Source organism: Benincasa hispida, chromosome 12, assembly GCF_027475165.1.
Source record: "Benincasa hispida cultivar pf3 chromosome 12, pf3_genome.v1.1, whole genome shotgun sequence".
Taxonomy (NCBI): domain Eukaryota; kingdom Viridiplantae; phylum Streptophyta; class Magnoliopsida; order Cucurbitales; family Cucurbitaceae; genus Benincasa; species Benincasa hispida.
Window position 1 is genome coordinate 53,420,852 of NC_143489.1, and position 11,521 is coordinate 53,432,372.

Sequence of the window (11,521 nt, forward strand, 5' to 3'; positions counted from 1 at the left end):
CTCATTCTCTATAGATATTTGAGAATGTTTTTAACAACAATTCAGTGATCAAATCCTGGATTAGATTGATATCTACTTACTATCCCTACTGCATAGCAGATGTCAAGTCTTGTACATAATATCACACACATCAGGTTGCCAACAACCGATGCATAGGGGATCCGTCTCATTTCCTCAACCTCTTGAGGTGTCTTAGGACACTATTCCTTAGGCAATATAACTCCATGTCTGAAAGGGAGTAAACCTCTCTTGGAGTTCTGTATTAAAAATTTTACCAACATTTTGTCAATGTACGATGCCTGAGACAGAACTAGTGATTTGTTCTTTCGATCTCTAAAGATCTGAATTCCTAGAATAGACTAAGCCTCTCCCAAAAATTTTATTTGGAATTGGGTCGCTAGCCAGTTCTTAACTTCAGTCAGTAGGCTTACATCATTCCCAATGAGTAGGATATTGTCTACATTCAACACTGAAAAAGCTACTGAACTGTTGATGATCCTCTGGTATACACAAGGATCATCAACATTCTGATCAAAGCCATAAGATTTGATCGCAGTATCAAATCTTATATTCTGAGATTGAGAAGCTTGCTTTAATTCGTAGATGGACCAACTAAGCTTGTAAACCTTTTGATATTGACCTTGGGTTATGAATCCCTCAGGTTGCTGCAAGCCTTAGCCACCGTCGACCCCATCAGCAACCAGTGTTGCGCTTCGTCAGTGGCCATCGTCCTTTTTTTGGCTACTCTAGTCCATCATCCAATGCCACCAGGGCTCGCAAGAAACCGCCATTTCATGCCAACAACATTCGCATAGAAATAACCGAACTGTGTTGATGCCGTTTGTGTGGATCTACCAAGCGTCGGTTAGGGCTTCTCCTATCCGCTGCCGATTGGAGTAATCGCCAACGTCATCTTTCGTTTTAGTTTTGATCTGGCTGACGCTTAACCTCAGATTCTTCCATTCTTTCTCTATCTTAGTTTTTCTCATTATAAACAGCAGCCACTCTCATTTGTCAATTCTTCTACTCATCCACCACTGTCCTTCGTGTCGCCAGGCTTCATGACCGCTGATTTCACCTGAATCTTGAGTTGGGTAAAGTCTTTGGTGGTTTTGGTAAGTAATTGTTTGATTGGGTTTTAGATTGGATTTTTTCGGGTGAGTTCATGGGTCTTTAAGGAGTTTTTGATGCCCATTATGTTTGTATTTTTATACATTCAGATTTGGAAGATTTTGAGCGTTGCCCATTAAGTTTGAGACCAATTTTTGGCAGAAAATTGTTAAAGTTTGGGAAGTTTTAGGTTAGTAGGTGGTTGGTTATCTTTTGGATTAAGAGTAATTGTGAATTTGAATGTAATAATATCGATTCATACAGATACAGAAGAAAAGGTTCTCGAAACAAACGAAAAGGAAACGAAACGAAAGACGAAAAAAAATTAAGTTATTAATTTTGGATTTAATTTATATTCAAGTTGGCCAATTGAACTGAGTTTTGGAATTTATTTTGGACCAAGCCACAATTGTGGTAAGTTAAATTGGGGACATTTGGATTAATTTGATTAATTAGATTTAGACCCTAAAGAATAAATTTAAAATTTGGATTTATTATTTTGGGTCATGGGTGATAAATTAAAATTTGTAATTTATGTTATAGGGTCGATTCAAGTCTTCCAAAGATTTAAAGAAAATTAATGACATGGATTAAAATTTATGACCAAATTTAAGGTAAATAATCTTACTACTGGAACTCCTTTTATGCCAGACGATAAATTTAAGAATGATTTTGAGGATTCTAAGACTGTTTGCATCGAGATACATGAGGATAAATTAGTTGATTTTAATAGTGTTTTGAAGCATGCTATGAGTGCAAGCATGAACTTAATTGTTTTGTTATATGATTTGTTAGATGAACATTGAGCATGATGCTATGTATTTGCATGTTTTTAGGATTATGTTTTATGATGCAGGGTATGTTTATGATAGTGGTAGTTACCCCTACCCGTTATTAGATACCAAACAGAGATGGTGATCTCCTTTGAGATTCACCAGAGGTTTGTGTTTCCTTCGTGATTCACCAGAAATGGTGATCTTGATAACGGGCAGAAATGCACGTTATTACAATGCAAATATATAAAACAATGTGGGAATGCGACGGTAAAAATATGAAAAATCGTGTCCAAAAGCATTAAGTTGGGAATATTGCGATCGCATGCGCCCATCGCATTAAAGCAGCCAATTTACTCATTTTGTGCAGGAAAATGTGTTGGCATAAAGCAAATTGCGATCTAAGGAATTTGGTGCCCGAGCGCATTAGAAGATTGCGACCGTAAAGCTACGCGTTCGTATATGCTTGTGAAGATCTGCTCAAGAAGATGGCTGCATAAAGACAGCACACCAAGGTGAAAGCATAATAAATCGTGAATGAACAGAAAGTTGATGACGGTCGAATCCGAATTTAGTTGACAAGCCGTTAACGACACATTGTAGCAAGTACATTCAACTTTTCGGTGACCATTAATTGGCATATCAGATAGAAGAATTTATGATCGCCCATTATTGAAATCATTTGAGAGAAAAGATTCTTCACCTTGAACTCTATAAATACCGAAAGCCACCATCGTTAAAGGGGTTCCAGTTCTGAGTTTTGCTAGTTTGATATATACACAGTTCGCCATATACATAGAAGATAGATCATAGTTAATTTGTAATTCTTATACTTAGAAGGTGGAGGTGAGCGAAGAGAAGAAGACGCCGAAAGATCATTCTTGGTTAGCTCGAGAGACTGCCGGAAGCGCTGAGAACGGAGAGAGGGCCAACACTTATGAAAGCAAAAACATTCTTTTGGGTAGAGTAGAGTAAAAGATGGTGTAAAAGCCTCGGGAAGCAAGACATTACTACCAAGCTTCTTATCCCTACTTTCCATTGTTGTTTTGTATTTTGACTTATTTATAAAATGGAATTTGCATCCTGTTCAATCTCTTCACATTTCGCATGAGTAGCTAAATTTCTGAATGGGTTGAGAAGCACTTAGCTAGTATGACCTAATATCTTCATTTTATGCGATTATCTTGTCTTATGTATGCGTCCTTCACCCTTTAGAGATATTTGAGAGAGTAGTCTAAAGAAAGAACCTAGACTTGAGAGAGTTAGATTGGAGCCATATAGGTAAGATATAGAAACTTAAAGATAAGTTCTGTGTGCTATTATGCATTGCATGCACCCTAGAAATAGAATATGATAGTATGCGGTCACCTTGTATATGTGTGTGTCATTCATCATCGTATAAACAAGAATAGATGCTTAGACATAAGTCCTATCGACATTATCTTATACATCGCATGTGTCATAGAATTAGGAACTATGGCATTTTCATCGAGAGATGACATGATGTTGTGTGCGTATAGCATGATCGCATAACTTGAATGCAATATTAAGAAGTGTTAGCTAAATCCCTTCTCAACCCGTTCCTCGCATACTCATTGTATCTTTCATTGTCATCAACTCTTTACTCAATTCCACCACATAGGATCTATACTTAAACAATACACCATCTAAACTTATTTTTTTTTGTCACCGTAAAGGAATCAAAATTTACGATCGCATATTGTCTTAGTAGTCCCTATGTTCGACCCTGGGCTTACCAGGAAACCTAGTAAAGTTTATCCTTGGATTTTACTTGGAAAACTTGCATATGCAACGCATAATCCACCACCGAAATTTCATACCATTATTTCATCATATTCACAACGCATCAGATCTCCTTCCGGATTTTACCAGAGGTTTATGTTTTTTTCGGGATTCACCAGAGGTTTCTGTTTCCTTCGAGATTCACCAAAGGTGGCGATCTTCTTCAGGATGTCACCAGAGGTTTGTGTTTCCTTTGGGATTCACCAGAGGATTGTGTTTCGTTCGGGATTCACTAGAGGTGGTGATCTCCTTTGGGACTTCACCAGAGGTGGTGATCTCCTTTGAGACTTCACCAGAGATTTGTGTTTCTTTCGGGATTCACCAGAGGTTTGTGGGCACATCTCATTTACGATAGAGTGAGTTCAACTATCCACTAGATGGCCATCCCATGGAAAGTAGAGGTTTATGAATGTCCCCCTAGAGAGTGGCATCTAGAGGACATTGATGCTTAGTCCGACGCCAGTAGTGGAGTTACTTACATAGTATTTCATACTCATTCTTTCTCATGTTTATTTTTCAGGTAAGGGTAAGAACACGCTGGCAAATGAGAAACAAAATTTGTGATTGAGCCACTGGACCAGTCATATGCTTTTTCTCATATTTCCAGGTTTTTATGTTTTAAAATTTCTATTCTTGATGTTTGAACTTGGAGATTTGGTATTTGTGCTTTTAAACTTTTCTAAAAGAATTTTGTAGTTTTGTTTTATGGTTTTAAGGGTACCATGTTAAATGAATTTCAGTCATTTAGTTTTAATAAATTTAATTATTTTTTGCTATTTATTTGATTTTACTAAGTCATGAAAAAATGTTATTTGAATTATATGCATGCATGTCTTTAGTAACGACCTAGTTTAAGTCCTCTGGAGTCTGGCCGTTACACAAATACTCACCCAGTCAACTCTAAATGACTTCGAGTAAACACATGTATATGATTAATTTACTAAAATATCATTAAATTTCTCATACCATTAATTTACAAAAGTACCGTTAAAGCATAAAACTCAAGAAAATTGCAAAAATCCTTGAAATTAGAAACAAGATTGAAAACTTAATTCATAAACTCATGACAAAGTTATGAAGAAATCCAATACATTGCTTGCAATCAATGAAAGAAATGAAAACATAGCTAATTGGAAACAAAATTACTAAAGAGATGAACTGATCTTGAGAGAAACTCCGACTCCATGAGAAAATTCTGCCTCTATTTGCTAAAAATGAAAGAAAAGTTTTTATATTCACAGGTGTAGCATTGCGACGCTATGGATAGCGTTGCAACGCTAAATCGTAAAAAAAAAGCCAATAAACGTTGGGTGAGGTTCGAGAAGAGCAGAAGGGAAGAGAACCATCATCACCGTCAATCAAGGAGCGCAGGAAGCCGAGCTTGAGAGAGACACTTCGTCCAATTCTTATACAAGTGATTGTACACAACCAGAATTGAGCCAAAGAGGACAAGAGATTGTACTCTGCGGCTTGACTCATTTCCTTTCATCTCATTTATCGCTTTCATCATTTCATCTGATTAAGTATTGCTTTTGTAAAGACAATCTGCTTCTTTATAAATTCATATATTTTATCCATCACACTTTGTCATTGTTTATTTCTTGTTTATGTTGGATGCATCTATATTTCATGCAAAATTTCATTTCAAATGCTTAAGCCAACTTGATCAATTGGTAAGAGCATTTGTAGCTTAGACTATTCGAGAGAATAAATAAGCTAGCATCAAGTTAGAACGCATAGTACATCTAGAGATAGACTTACTAGTGTTTTACTGCATCATGTGTTTGACGTATGCATCCTAGAGATAGGTTTTGTATGTTATTCGCATTGAGAAGTGTTGAATAAGAGTCTAACGCATAAAAAAAGATAAGCAAGCCATCTCATTCACATCACATTCTAGTTTGTGTACATTAATCTTAGATCGATGCATACCACTTGCATTAAAATCCATTTCCACACGATTCATCATTCTCTACTCAACTCTTTTGTATCTTCTTACACACACACAACACCTTAGTGTAAATAACACATTTCTTCATACATTTTAGGAAATCCCTACAATAGTTACAACGCAAGGTCTGCGTTAGCTTAATATGAATCCTTGAGTTCGACCCTGGACTTACCAGGAACCATATTGGATTTATACTTGGGTCTGATTTAGGAAAACTTGAACGTCAATAGAGGAGTGTCATGCGTTCTGTTGCACATCTCTAAAGCATCAACGCATTATGAATACATAAACGCATCAAAGCATCAACGCGTCATTCATACTTAGAACTTATTTTTTCAAATCATTTTATACGATACACTCCTAGCTCGAATCACGATAGCAATGGACAAGTTTTTTGCACCATAGTCGGGGATTCAGCATCAAAACTAACCAGAAATTTTGCTTGTATCTTTTGTAGGAACACTTCAGCCGAGGGAGTATTACGAGCTAAGCCTAATCTAGTAAACGTTTATGAGCAGGGAGAGCACTCCTGAACTTGTATACGACCCGAAGTTGAAAGGACCGTTCAACGTAGAAATCGATCTAATCATCGCATAGGTTGAGGCAACATCTTCTCAGACAACAAAACAGGCAACAAGAAATGGCGGACAACCAGACAAATCAGAACTTAGCTCAACAACTAGCTCACGCTGCAAAAAATCCTATCCTAATGATGAACAGTAGTACGCGCCCCATGAAGGAGTATGCGTGCCCTGTATTGTATGATTTCTCACCAGGAATCATATACCTAACGCTAGATGGGACAAGATTCGAGATGAAATCCGTGATGCTGCAAATGCTCCAAACTGCTGGACAATTTGAGGGTGGTCGTGGAGAAGATCCTCACGCCCATATGAAACGTTTCCTGGAAATGTACAATTCCTTTGTGAATCCTGGAATCACCTCAGAAGCAATCAGGCAATCTCTGTTCCCATATTCTTTGCATGATGACGCAAAGCAATGGGTAAGCTCATTTTAGCCTAGTGAGACCACAACCTGGGAGAAGTTGGTGGAGAAATTCATGCAAAATTACTTCCTACCCACTACCAATACAAGGAGGCGTTGAGAGATCATGAACTTTGAGCAAGAAGAAGCTGAAACCTTAAGCGCCGCATAGGAGCGTTTTGAAGGGATTGGTCAACCATTTCCCGAACCATGGATTATCACTAACCATCCAGAAGAAGACTTTTTATGGTGGATTGAATAGAGCATCGCAGATGGCAGCCGACGCAGCTGCAGTTGGTGGAATTATGGATAAATCTTATACTGAAGCTAAGGAGATATTAGACTGCATTGCTAAGCATAACATGGAATGGGTGGACGATACATATGACGCAAAAGCTGACAGGAAGAGGAGATCTCAGAATGTTAATTCTATCGATTCCAACGCAATAGCCCCACTCTCTGTACAAGTGGCTACTATGACCAACCTTTTGCAGAACATATCACTAGGGAACGCATCAAATTAGTAGAAGGTGAATCAGGTAGAAACGTTCGTGCAGCCCATGGTTAGTTGTGTGAGCTGTGGAGATCCCCATTCCTATGCTGATTGCCCACAAAACCCGCAATCAGTATGCTTCATAAAAAACAACCCATTTTCAAATACATATAACCCCGGATGGAGGAACCATCCAAATTTTTCTTGGACAGGAAATCAACAGGAGCACTACCCAGGGGCGAACCAGCAGTAAAGGCAAGAACCGCCGCCTGCATTCCAGCCAACTCATCGACCACACCAACAATCCTTTAATAGAGGAGGTTAGGCATCGAGTTCAGGATCTCCACTTGAGAACCTATTAAAGGAGTACATCGCCCAGAATGATACGTTGCTTAAAATCTAGACGTCATCTATCAGAAACCTGGAGATACAGGTGGGGCAGATAGCGAGTGAGTTGAAGAATAGGCAGCCTGGAGTTTTGCCTAGCAACACTGAAACCCCTGGGAATAACAATGAAAAGGAGCAATGTCACACAGTGACATTGTGAAGTGGCAAAGCTCTTGAAGAAAGAGCCATGAATCTAAGACAACAATCCTTCAGAAGAACGCAACACACGTTCAATGGAATTAGAAGGTCAAGAAGAAAGAATGCCTGAAACAACAAGCCATTCAGAGCCAAGCACGTCTAATGTAGGAAAACCTGCAGTCCCACTGAACACACCATTCCCTAGATGCTTGATGAAGAAGAATGATGAACAACCATTTAAGCGTTTTCTTGAACTCTTGAGGCAATTGCATATCAATATTCCACTTGTAGAGGCGTTGGAGCAAATGCCAAAATATGTCAAATTTTTGTAGGATATTTTGACGAAGAAAAGGAGAGTCAGCTAGACGGAGGTAATTGGGCTAATATAGGAGTGCAATGCGTTAGTAAGCAATAGTCTATCGAAGAAACAGAAGGACCCTGGGAGCTTCACAATCTCGTGCTTGATCGGAGGGTTGGATGTGAGACATGCGTTGTGTGATTTGGGAGCAAGCATTAATCTCATGCCACTCTCAATCTTCAAGAAATTGGGAATAGGTGAAGCACAAGCCACTTCTGTTACTCTTCATCTCGCTGACAGAACAATCAAGTACCCTGAAGGAAAGATTGAAGACATTCTTGTAAAAGTTGACAACTTCATATTCCTAGCAGATTTTATCATCTTAGACTATGAAGCAGACAGGGATGTACCAATTATTCTTGGATGCCCCTTTCTAGCCACTGGGAAAGTTTTAATAGATGTGCATAAGGGAGAAATCACTATGCACACAGACAATCAAGAGGTGAAGTTTAATGTGTTAAATGCATTAAAGTTCTCGGATAGTGAAGATTTTCAGCTAAACAGAATAAAGTTACCTGAAGAAGAATTGACCCAAGTGTGCGAGGTCCTCGTGTTGGAGGAAAACATGAAAGAATCCGAGCCGCCAAGTCTGAGTGAGCGGCGGACGAAACCAATGCGTTCATCACTAGAGGAACCACCAGAACTTTAATTGAAATCGTTACCTAGTCACCTTAAATATGCCTTCTTTGGAACAAATAAAACCTTACCTGTAATTATTTTATCGAATCTTACCGAGCCTAACAAACATTCTCTTTTTTAGATGCTGTAAAAGTACATGCGTGCAATAGGTTGGACGCTAGCGGACATCCATGGAATTAGCCCATCTTATTGCATGCATAAAATCAGGCTGGAAGAAGGGAAGTCAGGATGAATCGAGCCTCAACGAAGCTTGAACCCTATAATGAAGGAAGTGGTCAAGAAAGAAATCTTAAAATGGCTAGACACATGAGTCATCTATCCTATATCCGATAGCAGCTAGGTAAGCTCAGTCCAATGGGTTCCCAAGAAAGGGGGAACAACAGTGATAGTCAATAGCAATAATGAGCTCATTCCTTCTAGGATTGTCACGGGCTGGCGTATCTGCATGGACTATACGAAGCTCAACGCGAAAAAAAAGAAGGACCACTTCCCCCTTCCTTTCATTGATGGATAATCTCACTACAAGAATTTTGGGCTTTAATGTCGGTTGGAAAAAGTGAAATCGGATGTATAATGTCCGTTTTAAACAAAAGAAATGGATCTTTGATGTTGGTTTTAAACCGACATTGAAGAAGGGCTTTAATGTCGATTTTAAACCGACATTAAAGGTCTAATTTATTTTTTTCTTACTTTATTAAAAAATCACTTTCATTTTTCAATTCTCTTGCGCCTATCTCTCCTACCCAAACCCTTTCATTTCTCTTTTACCCAAACCCTATCTCTCCTTGGTTGTGCGAATGAGGGTGTCTGTCGTCCGTCTGTGGTTGTCCGTCGTTCATCTGTCAGTCTCCATCACGTTTGGGTCTCTCCTGGTCGTGGATCTCTCCATGGTGGAGCAGGGTTGTTGCACATCCCGAATGCGAATGGTGCAATCGCCAGAGGCGGAAGCAAAGACATCGCCGTGACAAGGGTTCCAGACGGAGGAATAGGCATAATAGGCATGCTCTTTGAATGTTCTGACACTGGTGGGGCGGTCTAGGGTCCAGAGCTTGGGGGTATTGTCCCAGGTGGAAGTAAAAAAGAAGTCGAATGAACGGGGTTGTAGTCAGCAGAGTGAACCTCATGAATATGTTCATGGAAAGAACGAATGGGATTAGATGTGGGTGGAAGAGCGAGGTTGTAAAGCTTGACAGAGCCATCGACGATTTCGGCAAAAGAAGGGAGTCGTGAGATTCAGATCATGAGACGTCGTAGACTCCATCGATGGTGTCGAAGGCGATGTGCTCGGATATGGGACCGGCAGGATTGATATCGAGGACGTGAAGGCGACCATTACCAAGGATTTCGAAATTTTGAGTGGTGGCAACGGCGATGCGGGATTTGTAGAAGGGGTTAAACTTGATGGAGTAGCCACTGAAGGGAGTCTTAAAGATGGGCATGATTGAGGAGTGAGGAGCACCTCTCTGTCTCTCTCTTTCTGAAGTCTTATCTCACCCTCTCGGTTAATTTGAAGCTACGCATCTCTTTTTTAATCCCTTTATCCAACTACAAATTGCCCATTCTGTGCTCAAGTCAATGTCGTGGTTCTTCTTTTTAGCAATATGGTGAGTTTGTTTGTAGCTTGTTTCTGGTTTGATTTTTTTGCTCAATCTCTTGGCTTTAAGGGGTTATTTCAATATTATGGCTCAGAACTCTTTCCCCATTTCTTCTTTTCTTATGCCTCTTCTTGTCCTAAACTCCAATATTCAGCCTACTATGGCTGAAGCTCATGCTAATTTATCTTCAGCTTATAAGGACAGGTATTTCTTCTCTCCTTGTAAAGGAAAATTTTAACTATGCCCTTAAAATTCCCATGCAATTTTATCTTATGGACGACATATTTTCCCATGGTTTTTAGTTGAACAAAAGGGATATGGACTGCATATTTTTACTGGAAGCATGCGCTCTATAAAAGATGATCCATAAGCAAACCTAAAAAGGTTTCACTCATCTCTATTTAGCTTTTTTTTAAGTAATCCTAGTTTGGTGCTTATATGAATTAATTTCTTCCATTATAGTTTTTGACATCATAATTAACAGTCGTAAGTTCCACATGTTTGTTGCGTTTGTTGGGAACTCTTCTGATTCTATGTTGTTGTCTATATGTTCTCCTATTTACAACATTTTTTCAAGGGCTATTGAGAAAAGGCTTGTGTTTTATGATGCATATGGTATCTAGTTCCCTAAGTTTTCTGCATCAGTGTTTAGAGGCAAAATTCAAATTTGACAATTGATGTAACATTTATCCTTATTTTGGCCCAGCCCGATGAACTTCTTAAATTTAGAAATTGTTCATTTTACTAAAGTTGTAGACCTGCAGCTATGTCTTCCAGTATTGGTTGAAATCTTTGTTTCAGTTTGCTCTTGCGGAGAAAAAAATCCAGTTATTACTGTTACCACAATATGGTTCTGGCTTGGCAATCTGGTTAGAGAAGGAAACCATTCTAAACATGTTTTCCATTGAAGAACAAATTTACCAACATCACGCCAGGAGTATCACTGAGAGTATTTATTCTGACAAACTTTTGGAGGCCTACCTGTGTCTTTACCCTTCAGGTGAGGCTCTAAAAGCTTCTGCTGTTCCTCCGGTTCAAGAATTTGTTTCCAGAGAAGATTAATACTGTTAAAACTAAGAGAAAAATAAATGGTAAGTTGACGATCTTGAACTTTTATCTCAATCAATTAACTGTATTGAGTGGAATTGATATAAGAAATCAGATGATCACGTGCAAATGATATACGCTTAATTGTAATCATGTTAAGCTGAACTTTCCAAATCAATAATGGTAAATGGTTAATCGCTTGCAACTAATGAGAATTAGTGTCAGAGTCATTGATTAATATGA

The 11,521-nt window shown here is 38.8% G+C and overlaps 1 pseudogene; it reads right to left on the minus strand.

Moving 5' to 3' along the window:
* Positions 1 to 9,471: 9,471 nt before the first annotated feature.
* LOC120067532 (peroxisomal targeting signal type 2 receptor pseudogene) lies at positions 9,472 to 10,075 on the minus strand (annotated as a pseudogene).
* Between the last annotated feature and the right edge of the window lie 1,446 nt (positions 10,076 to 11,521).